The sequence below is a fragment of the Sebastes fasciatus genome, chromosome 13, assembly GCF_043250625.1.
Source record: "Sebastes fasciatus isolate fSebFas1 chromosome 13, fSebFas1.pri, whole genome shotgun sequence".
In the NCBI taxonomy this organism is placed as follows: Eukaryota; Metazoa; Chordata; class Actinopteri; order Perciformes; family Sebastidae; genus Sebastes; species Sebastes fasciatus.
The window spans coordinates 27,413,170-27,425,629 of NC_133807.1; positions in this window are offsets into that span (position 1 = coordinate 27,413,170).

Genomic DNA, 12,460 nt, shown 5'->3' on the forward strand with positions numbered 1-12,460 from the left:
AGATGAAGTCATCAAAAGTCTTGTTTTGTCCACAACTCAAAGATATTCAGTTCACTGTCATAGAGGAGAAAATTAAGAAATCAGAAAATAATCACATTTAAGAAGCTGGAAACAGAGAACTTTTACTTTTTTATTTTCTTAAAAAATTACTCAAACTGATTAATCAAAAATAATTGGCGAGTAATTTAATAGTTGACAGCTTATCAATTAACCGATCACATACAATTAAATTATAAAAATGGACACTTTTTGAATACATTAACACACAACAATTTTTACTCACCCATGAAAGATTATTAAATAATAATTATCATTTAGAATATTCCTAATAACTAAATTAATGATGAATGAGTGACATATTTTAATATAATAATCATGTCCTGCAAAAAATATATATATATTTTTTAATTTGCAAAAGTTTTTGATTTATTTTATTTCTTTAATTGTCAAAACATTTGATTGTATTCACAATGAATTCAACATTATGTTCTTCATGTTGTCAACAGCTAAACGGTGCATTATTACCAGCAACTGGACTGGTGTGATGACATCAACCATAAAGTGTAACCTATATTTTAGATTAAAATATCAGCATTATTTATAATACGCAAAACCGTCAATTTTATGTCCTTTGCTTAATTGCACCTGAATTTCTATTTTGTATTCATAGTGTAACCTTTCTTCATTATAATAATATGTCTCTCTGTAAACAATGACATGGCTGTTGGTTGTTGAAATAAGTGTTTGTCTTGGTGATGCATTTGGTTGCCACAGCCCTTTGTAAGCACAGGACACATGTTTCATATTCCTCCCCTTTAATTAGGCCGGACTGGAAACACTGACCACACTCCTTGTTTTTTCGGTGTAAGCCTGTGGAAAGGTGTGCGGTGGGCCTGAGAAATTAATGCATGCATGGCATCTCTCTCCAGTACCTGCACGATTTATAACCAAGCATGTCGGACTGGCCGTGAAGTGGTCAGACTTTTAAAAAGCATGTAAAACAAGGCTTGATTTCAACATCTGACAGTTAGTTACTAAGCCAGTTACCACCGATAAACAAACACAAACTCCTTTTCTTTCACTTTTTTGAAAGGTCTTGAAAGTGAACCAAAATATTCTCTGTGGTGACTGCCGTGCCCAAGTTTGAATAAGGCAGTTCATGTTTAACCACCGTTTATATTTCACCAAAATTATGCCTAAATTTGTACTGCGTTTGTACGTCCAAATGAGTGGGTGGCTGTATCACACGTACTGGTTGTCATCAGTTTAGCAGACAGAGCAGGTACAGTATTTGGTGGTTCTGTCACTTAAGATTTGCAAATATACACTCAATCTTTTCAGTATGTGTTTAGGGATTACTGTACGATGTTTGTGTATTATCTGAGCAGATCAGCAAGTCTTTCTGGATGTACACGTCTGTCAGAAACACGTCTTGAGTCGGCATCTGACCTTGAGGGTCAACATTTACAATGAAACACCTGAAAAATGTTCCAGTAAAAACAGAGATGGGCAGGGTTTCCCGTCTCGGACAAAAATACACAAAAATGACCCTCGCTTTTTTTCTATTAAAAGACATGTCAAGAATAGGCCCCTTTTTATGAGGCTCTTTCACCTTGTTTGTTTTCCCTAGAAATTCAATGAAGGTCAAGTTGGTTGAGCAAACAAAAAAAAGACTGTAAAAGTGGAAAATAGCAGGCAGGGGACAGCAAGGAAGATGCCACCCTGAGTCATTCTGTCTATACAGTAATGATCCCTGTTTTTCTCTTCTCTCTCACTTTCTCCAGGTTGTTAGGAGTCATCAGCTGATGGGAATTCACGAGCAAAGCCTTGTGTGAAACTGGTCATGCTTACAGTTTCTCAGCCACTGCAAATTCAGTCACTCTTTCCCACATGTAGGACGACAACACAGTATTTACTGTACAATAAACCACAACAGATTGTTTGTTCTGTATTATTGATTTGGCAGTAAGGCAGCAACTAAAAGGTTTGTTATGCAATTGACCCTTTGCTAAGTCCCGCCCCTTGAACGCAGACTGGCAAATCATAGCGTATCATCGGCCAGCTCCGACCAGGGTCCGACAACTATCCAGGCTCTGCTCCATAGACTCTCATGCAATCGTTTCAGGTTGGTTTTGTAGATTTTGGAGCCAATTGTAGACCCTTCTTTCTGCTTCTCTTTAAAATCGCTTTTTCGTTTTTCCAAAAATTAGGAGTACAGTGTGGCCTCCATGCAGCTCTGATGGCTTGATGGAGTAGCAGTTTCTTCCTGCCATGAGGGACAGTAATCTCTTTTCTGCTTCTTCCTGTCTTATTTCTCCTTGAATGTCCACGTAGAAATATGTATGATGTAGCTTTGGATTCTACAGTACCTATAACAGTCCTCTCCATTCAACGGCAAGATAGAATATTTACACAACACTAGTCACAGTTTTGTCATTGGCCCTCAGTCTAAGAAGGTTAAAATTTGATTTTTGCTTTTGCCTAAAGTCAGAAGTGAAAGAAAGCAGTTGAAATTATATTATCAGGGTTTTCTATGTGTAGTCAACACACACAAAGGCACCTGTATGTGAACAATGTGCCGCCCAGATACTTTTTCTCACGCTGTATATCTTACCCAGCAAACAGGGAATTTAAAGGTATTTAAAAAAAACTTTAAATAACCTTCAAGGGACATAATAATTCATTTTTAAGCACATTCAGTTTAACTGATTTTTAATCAATATCATTGAATTTGTTTGTCCAATTGTGTTATTCACACAATTTTTCCAATAAAAACTCAAAGGCCAACTGCTGTTTCCAGCCTTTATTAATTGGAAGTGTGTTTAGCTCGCCGCTGTATATCTGTGCGCCTACACACACAGTGAGGTCAGAAGAATTAGGGTTGAAAAAAAGATTGTTTTTAATTCTAAATAGAAACCAGTGAGTTCATATGACATGGTGATTTGATGTCGCATGGCCGTCATTATAATCCATGAAAATATGAAGAGACATGTGTATTGGATTTCCTCGAATAGAGACAGCATCGAGGAGCATTTGCCAGCTACGTCGAGCAAGTGCAAATGTTTATTTTAAAAGAGATGTTTGAATATTGTTTTATTTCTATATACTTGTAGACTTGGCTCAGCAGGTGAGTCTGTCTCGGAGACATGTTTGAATTGAGAAGCTGGATTCAATTCGGAGTCTATATACCGGGACAATGTGAGTAGAGGGAAAGCTGTGATAAGAGAATCTGTGTCACCGTATCCAAGTAAAATAAGCGAGAGACTGACATACTTTATTTTTGAACATGGTCATGGAATATCAGGCCTGCCCGCTGGAAAAATACCGCAGGTCAAATCAAATCCAGGGTGTCACTTCTGTAGTCTTCCGAGAAGTTTTTGGGAAATTTAAGTTTACTTTTCATTATGTTTGTACAGGGTTGCGTTTCATGTGCAATAAAACACCTTTCGGGGTTACTCCAATAAAATATGAAATTCTTGAATGTGTGTTGCAAAAAGTCTGCTGGCTCAACTAAAAATCTGCCTACATGGAAGATTGTACAACTGGACCGAGGATTTTAAATCAAACTGCTGCTGCTGCTCAGACATTATTCATTTCGATCTCAATCTTTTTGGGCTTCATGCTATTTCTTTTTAATGAGATGTTTACAGTCTAACATTGGAACCATTATCAATGATGATGATGATGATAAATCAAAAATACTGTATAAAGGGGGCAACCCTTTGCTGGTGAAATCAATCAGTCAATCAGCCTAGCGAGTGTGACTAAAGTGAGTTATAACAGTAGGCTTGTGTCTGGACGCTATGGGAGGGACAATTTTCTATTCCTCCTTAAGTAAATACTACATATGCAGTGGGTATTAGGCTCCATCACAATCCCTGGTTATTTGGCAGGCTGTTGCTAATGGAAGCATGGTCTTGAGTGAACGTCACAAGCACAAGGCTGAACAAAGAGGCCCTTTCTGTGGGCCAGAAGGTGCTGAAAGGCAGGCTGAGGGTGGCAGGTCTGCATGGAGCACCACTATCATGCTGGGCGTCATATACCAAAGCTCATAGAATAAAGGTGAGGCATGTTATCGCCACCCCTCCATCGCCTCGGACCTCTGCTGTGGGGTAAGATCAGTTAGTAAATACTGTTGCATGACATTTGGAGATGATGAGGCGAAGCGCTTCTTCAACTAATGCAGAATTTCTCTTGGCTCTGTTTGCACCAGACACTGAGGTAACCTCTTTAAAAGGACACCCTTGATAATAATTTGCACTTATTACATGCATCTAACAACTCATTAAGCATTTACAGTCAAACACAGGAAGTGGTGTGTGCTGAGGAAGGCACAAAAATTGCTGCATTCTGCCCAGTTTCCTGGATTGAATGATGGGATCCGAAAGCAGACGTGGCAATGCTTCATACCTCATTGATTCTCTGTGCCACAGTGTTTTTGCATCATATAACATCGTAATTTAGACCACATGTGCCCACACATGCCCTCCAGAATAGGAAGAGGTGAATGTCTGAGACAGTTAGCAGGGAACGTAAAACACAGCCCGTCAAAACACTTAACGTTGGGTTTCTGCAGTGTAAGAATTGAGGGAAAAACAGGGTGAGGAGACGTATTCACTACCAACTCGTATTATATTCAGCTGCTGAGCTTGTAAAACACAACTTGATATAACGGCTTATATTCATAAATGCATGTGTCTCCTCTGTCTACACATACCATTTGTGCAGGTTTTGGAGCCATCTTTATTATTTTTTATTTAGGGTGTTAGTATTAGTAGGTGACTCAGGCTGCTTCGATAGCCAGAAGCAGGTCCTCTAATGTTATAACTTTCAAATGTATGTGTTTACAACTTCAATATTGTTCCTAATTGGAAAGGATACAATTCTACCAGCTCATTGGCATTTAGCTCTAAACAGATAAAACGACAAATAAAACAAGAAATGAATATTATGTCTGGAGCGAAATCCAAACAAAATACATTTTACTATACTGCATTACAATTGTGCATGTAAAACACATACATCATCATGGACTACGACCTTGCCATGACCTTCCCATAACCTGATCAACCCCAGTAACTGGAATAAAATGTGCACTTACAGTAAACATGCCCATTTTCGTAATTACAGTTATTATTTTAATATCATTGCACAGCTTTGTTGAATATTCAATTCTGATTCAATGACGGCGTTCTACGGTCTGTTATTTCTTTATAACAGACCGTTGCTATGTATAACAGACCGTTGCTATGGGCGCAGTTTTGATGTCGGACTCTGGCAGACCATTTTTGTGTCAAATTATTGATTTCTTAAGTAAGCAGCCGTCTAATAAGCGGGATAATGTACAGCTAGCGGGTCATTGTTGTGGAATAAACCCCTTCAGGGCGATAAAAGACCCCCCTGCTGTCAGCGTTTATTTTACAAGAAATGACCAGCATTACAGTACATTATCCCTTTCATAGCTGTTCCTCTTTCTACCCTCTAAGTGTGTCAATGAGAGGCAGAGCAATGGGTGGGCCATACTGTATGGCACATTTCTGAAGCTGTGAACAGGGAGGGCTGAGCGTGCTAACCAAAGGAAAGCCTCAGGGCCACGCGACAGGACCCGTGGAGCCACTCCAGTGATCCCCCAGCCACCACATACAGTCTGCCTTTTACCTCCTTGTGTGTACACAAAGGGGAACTTATCCCAGTCCCCCCGCCCTCACCCTTACCTCCCCTCTTTTCCCCTCCTGCCCTTCATAATGAGATGGAGTCAAGTCCTGCCACTGCATAATAAAAACCTGCCTCCATTGCCAAACAATCACAGCAGGCCGGGAAGGAGAGATCATCTAAAATCAATCCAACAGAGGATGGGTGACCTGATACTGCCGGCTTTCTTCCACCTCTCATATAGTGTAGAAGCAGCAGAGCTCCACATGGATCTGTTCATTATTAAGCTTCTGGTCAGGCTGAGGTTTCACATTATACAGTGCACTTTTGTATGCCATGTGTATATGGAATATAATATGCTAATCTAAAATAATAATAAAGTTTTTTTTTTTTTTAAGTTAGTGGTTAGCAGTCGAGTTGTCATCAGTAAAACATTAAGAGAAAATACATCCATAGGTTAACATACAGCCAAGAGAAGTCTGAAATCCATCTCTCTCATTGTGTCTGAGCTCCGCCGGCCACGTGTGTTGGATCTGTCACCAGTAGAGAGTATACTGTAAAACGTTACGTTTCCTCTGGCAGTGCCTTTACAACACAGGAGCACGGAGGCCACACACAGCTCCCAGAGATCCAGAGATGAGGGTAAATAAACCGGGGGAGCCATCCCTGACACCATGTGTGGCTACGTACAGTGCAGACTGGTGGGAAAACAAAGTCGGGTCAAGCGTGATTAACGCCTGCACCTTTTTCTCAGGATGCCCTGGTACGGTCGTGTGTGGCGGACCCCAAAGCTTGATCTGTCAGAAGAGGTCAGAATTGAGCTTTACCGACATAATATTAGAAATCTCTGAATTTTAATATTCATGTAGAGAGACACAGAATACTTTTTTTTATGATTGATAATTTGAGTGTTTGTCTTGATATCATTCTGAACCAAAGCTAATGCATGGTGATTTGCAGTACTACTAATACAAAATAGTGTTGATTTAAGTAGACTCATGTTTTAAAGGTTCTGTTTGTAACTTCTTACACGTATAAATCATTGCGGGTTGGTTTCCCATGCGCGCTCGCGTGTGGCTACACTGTTCAGACTCCAACACAAACTACACGGAAGCACCAACGTTATATCTAGTGAAGCCCGTCTTTCAAAACAGTGTCAACTCTTCCTGCTCCAGCCCCCTGACTGTGGTCAGAAGACAGACTGGACTGTCAGTGTTGCTGACTTGGCAAATTTCTCGCTAGATTTAGCAACTTTTGGAGCTAGAGCTGCTGGCTATTTTCATTGGAAGAGTTGGCAACACTGGGCTCGGTTTTTCGTTTGTATCATCTTTTTGTAATCTAGCGTACTCTTGCTAGTTTCTCAACATTCTCAACCCTAGCTTTAATGCCCTTTAGACTGACACACATAAGCATCACCGACATCATTTGCCAGTGCTATTCAAATACCGTTACAAATTACTATTGATAAAATAAATCAGTTTTATGATGTAGCAATACTTACAAAAACAACTTAGTTAGGTTTAAGGCAAGATCATGGTTTGGGTTAAAATGAGTGCTTTGTTAAGGTTAGGGGACCTTTGTTGTCATGGTTACACTAATAAACACTTGTTTAAGGTTAGGGAACAGTCGTGAAAAAAACCCCGGTGTTGACTGTCAGACCGTCCGATGTTTTGCTGATCCAACCATCCACCCCGACCTCCTCCCACATTGTTGCTTTATAACAACGTCCCCTTTCTTCCTCCTATATGCTACTGTCATGATTAATATGGCCACAAGGTGGCTTGACACTCGGATGTCGTTTTGGGGCTCTTGCTCAAACGGCCGATGCTGTTGTTTTGTTTTTCTTTGGACAGTCTCCAGAGAAATCTGTCAGATCTCTTTTTGCTTCTTCTTCTTGAAAATGAGTTCAACGAATTACTGAGGAATGTCTAGATCAGGGCCTCCAGGCTCTATGGAGCCTCAAGCTGTTTGTATGATGTATTTATGATATAATTATAGACTAATGTTTGTATTACAAGTGTTTCCATAATTTTTTGCTGTGGGATTAAAGTGTGAAGTAGTTAGATTTATCTTTGAGCAGTGGGAGAATGTTAGGAATGTAGTTGGACAGCTCTGAACTTTAACTTGACAGTTAATTCTGGCCATAAATACGTCACCAGAGGTTGAAAATTGTTCGCTATCCAGGTTTAAATGAATGCATGTGGATCAGATGAAGCCTAAGTCAGATTTTTGGGAGGGTACTCAAGTAAGTGCCAATCAAGACAGATTGTTTATCCAAGAAAAGCCTGTAAACATGCACCCGAGTTCAGCCCCTCTGCAGGTTCTCTGTGAATGTCACAAGGTGTCGCGGAGCATTCACTTTACAGTATTCCAGAGCAAAGCAAGCCATCGTCACCAGGATTGAGAGTGACAATGCTGACATCTCAACAGAAATACACTCTGAAACGTGCACGCCTAATCTGTATTCCTAAGGAGGATTTGCCTCCAAATGCTCCATTGCATGTGGTCCTTCTGTTTGTTGTCGTCCATTGCTGCACATAGACTTTAAATAAACACAGCTTTGATAAGCTAGGGGCCAGACAGTAACCTCTGACCCATAGCAGTTCCGATCGGGGTCCTGGGGCATGAGGTTCACCAGGTGACACAAGCATAGCTTTAAATTAGCGGCCCTTTTCTTCAGAGGGAGGTCTATAAACACTGCGAGTGGATGAGGGAGTGTTGGTAGGAAATTGACTTTGTCCAGAGTGTGTTGACCGGGAAGAGAGCAGAGGTTAAGAGGCTTAAAGGAGGTTCCAACGACTCCCAAAATAATCACTATCAAAATTTTAAAAGCAAGTTTTTCAGTCATGTTGCTGTATTATTGTTTTCCGATTCTTTAATTTTCTACCTTCCTACTCTCACTGAACTTCTTTCTCTCCCTCAAAGTGTGCATATACACACTTTTAAAATTAAAAAACAGTTTCCCAAGACGTCTGAAGCTAAATTCAAGAAAATAACTTTATATTATACAAATATTTCCTTCTGCAGAATAAGGGTCCTAGGCTTATTTGTAGTGGACGTGGCCATGGGTGCAGCCAGCCAGTGGCAGTCTGAGGCCTCTTTGTAGGCCGTCGAACATGCACCAAACCACAAATTATCATTGGAGCAGGACAGGCCTCCTGCACCATAACCAGGCCCACCCCTGCCTCCCCGAAAGCTTCGGATTTATGGCATGTGTCCAAATAAACATGTCTGAACGTTGTGGCAGAGAGTAGCCGTGGGCGAGCATGCATCTGATCTCACACCTGTATGAGTGACGTGGCCCGCTGCCAGGGAATACAACCGCACACTTTCTTAAATAAATGTTAAAAGATTAATTCATGTATGCATACATGATGTTCAGTATCTCTCCTTGGCCCTATACATGTCTCTTGCTTTTTAGCTTTCCTTCCCTTTCGCCACTTCCCGTTCTCACCGTGTCTTCGCTTAATTCAGTAAACTTTTTTTTCATGGTAAATGAGGTGTGCTGTAAAGTCAACATTGCTTAGAGATGTTTACTTTTGTCTCTGTATAATTTCTGGTCTGTACAGTAGTCACACTTATGCAGGTAGAGTGCTGAGTGGAAATGTTTCCAGCGGTTCTTCGTCATTTGTAACCATCTACCAGGGTGGGATTGCTCATTTTAATATTCCCTTGCCCGTTGGAGGGATTAGGCGCATTTCTGCTTCTGCTGGTGGTTTTGAAAGTTTTGCCTGACTATTAATAACACAGTGTCAGAGGGTACTCTATGTATTAATTACTGTTCATACATTTATGCAGTTAATACTCTACAGAGCAGTCATTTTGGATGTTCTTGTAATGTTGAAAATTTGAAAATAATATAATACTATAATAACATGTATTAATACATCACAATATGTCACATTGAAAAAGACATATAAGAAACTTAAAGCTACTATGAGGAACTTTAATTTTGTGTTGATTTTGGCGGTCCCTGTGGACAAAAGCGGTAGTGTTTCTGAGCACCAGAGTCCCTTTATAAAACCGCTAATTTTACTGCAACAGGGTCTGACAGTCTGCCCCACAGAGTCCTGGTTCTGGTTCTCCCGTGCCTCCCTCCAGCGGGCCCAGCATGTCGGTGTTGGCTCCCAGCGGGGAACGGTGAAGCAGCGAGGCAAAGCTCTGCTCTTGGCTACCTCTCGCCGAAGCTCAGACTGGCGAAGGTGGCAGCGAAGCCGGATCTGGGTCTGTCCGCGATGGGCTGGTCGCTGCTGGAGTCTGAGCTGAAGGAGTTTTTGGTGAACCTGCATGATTTCATGTGATTTCGCAAAGAATCCGACCTGGTGGCACCGATGACAAGCATTAACTATATAGAAATAGGCAATCTTTTTGCTGACGGTCTCATTTACTTATGTAGGTCATATAGAGGCATCAGTATTAAATTGAGACTGTTTCATAACCACTTAAAAGTTCCTCACAGTAACTTAAAGAGAGCAATTTGAAAACAAAACAAAAAATATATTGTAATATATCAATAAATATGTGAGAATAAAGTGTATTAGAAGATCCTAGGTAAAATCAAATCAAGAAGTATCTTTATTTTGCATTTAAAATCAGAGCCATCTATTCATTGATTTGGCATTTAACAAGGTTGTTAACAGGATGGAGATGTTTGGTTAAGGCAGAAATGTAGAGCGGTGTGTCATCTGCATAATAAGAGAAACACCATGTTTTTGATTGACAGCAAAGACAGACAGAAAAATAATGAATATCTCTTAAGGAAACTCCACAAGAGAAACAAGAGAGATAGAAAGACCAAGATTGTAACCTGTCAAAAAACTCTCAATTATAAAATTGTTATCAAAAGCAGCAAATCAGCCAAGAAGTACCAGATGTATTATACTGTCTTTTATTTATATACATAATACCCAATACAAACAGATACCTACCTTGTAGAGTATCTGCTTCAAGCCGTGGGAACTGTTAACTAAATACCTATGTGCGACCATGCCAGTTTCAGGATTGCTCTTTTTGCACCACACAGTTTTACCAGCCTGCTGTAGGCAGTGTTAGCATATAAGTCTATGAGCGTGCACCAGCCGACACTAAGATTCTGCTTTTGGCATGCCGTGTTGATGACATCAGTAATTTGTCACTCTGCAGACACACTGTGATTTATGACTTTTCCCATGTAGCAAAACGTGCCCTTGGTGTTTCTTTATTACATTTAAAACCTATTACTGTAAAATAGGGAGATTACTGCATAATACATGCTTGGAAAAGAGCTGCAGGTTGAGCAAATACGGTGCGTTTTATACTAATAAAGTAGCTGGGTTATGGGTAAATGTTTATATTATTTTACAGCTTGCCTTGAGGAGGGAAAAGATTTCCATTTATAACCAGAGTGATGAATGTGAGTAATTACCTTGTATTGTAAGCAATATAATTCACCCCCTAAAGCTTCACACTGTTTTATGATTTGGATTCCACTCTCACAGACTAATGTTAAAAAAAAGTCTCTATTTTTAATGCACTTCACTCCCTCTTGTTTTTCAGTTTGAGTTGTTGTGTTCCACTCAATGTTCCGACTGATGACGGATGTTAATGAATTAATTTTGCGGTACACTGATTTTCATTTAGTGAAGTTTTGATGTGTGTGACAGCAGTTTACAGCAGACCACTTGGGATTCATCTCCCTTAGATGGATGCTACTGTGTGATGAGAGATGCACAAAAACACAAGAGGTAAGTCGAGGCAAAAACACATCCCTTTGATATCAAATGGACCTTTTTAAGTTCTGTAATTACCAAAACTGGCACAGAGGGACTTAGAGCACTGATGGACAACCAGCTTGCCAGGCGATGGGCAGTTTTTGTATATTTGCCCAGCGAGTGATTCGCAGAAAGACATCCTTGTAAAGGCCACCGTCATCGCTCTCTGAGGGCATTCTGGGTGCTGACACGTCATGTCCATCAACTCTAACAAGGCTGTCAGCGCAGAGCACACCATCCCTGCCAGCCAGCTCTCGCCTACCTCTTGCTCGTACTGTACAGTATCAGCGGAGACGACCGAGAGACAAAGAACTATAGAGCAGACACAGATGTGTCTTTTAGCGGATATTGACACACACTCAGTTTGATTGCATTCAAGTAAAGTGCTGAAGGATCATCACCACCAGGGATATAATATAAATAAATGCTGTACGTTGGTACACGTGGATCCTGCTCGAGGATGTTTATGTGTGGACACTGATTATTTATGTGTTAGCATGTTCCCATGCTGAGGTATGGATACCCTGTCAGTTAACAACAAAATGAAAAAATAATCTGGAGGGTACAAGCCATATTAATAACATCCTTTTAAGAGGATGTAAAAAAAAAAAATCAACGCTTTCCTAGTCCATTTCATAACAGAACCCTTTCTGCCTTTTTCTTCTTTTTATTGCCTTACAGCAGACAGGCACCCTGGAAGTGGAGGCCTATAACGTGCTGATAGGAAGAATGAGTTGTACAGTTGTCAGCACCGGATTGATGAGAGTCGAGGGAGCGTCGGTGTTGATGCTGAAGGGGTTAACGTCAGCTCTGAGGGCAGGAGGCAGTCTTTACTGGGAGTCCCATCACCATGGTCAGTCTGGGAGCTGTTAGAAGTGCTCATTAATCATAGTCCTAATTTGTTTTCACAATGCTGTGCTGACACAGACTGAATATTATTACAGTTCGGTGGGAAACTCAATGGTCAGAGTTGTCATTGTAGTGCATGTTAAAGGACCCAGTGAGGCTGTCCCACTGTTACATGTGGCAGGTAGAGGTAGGTGTCAATGTGGATGTGT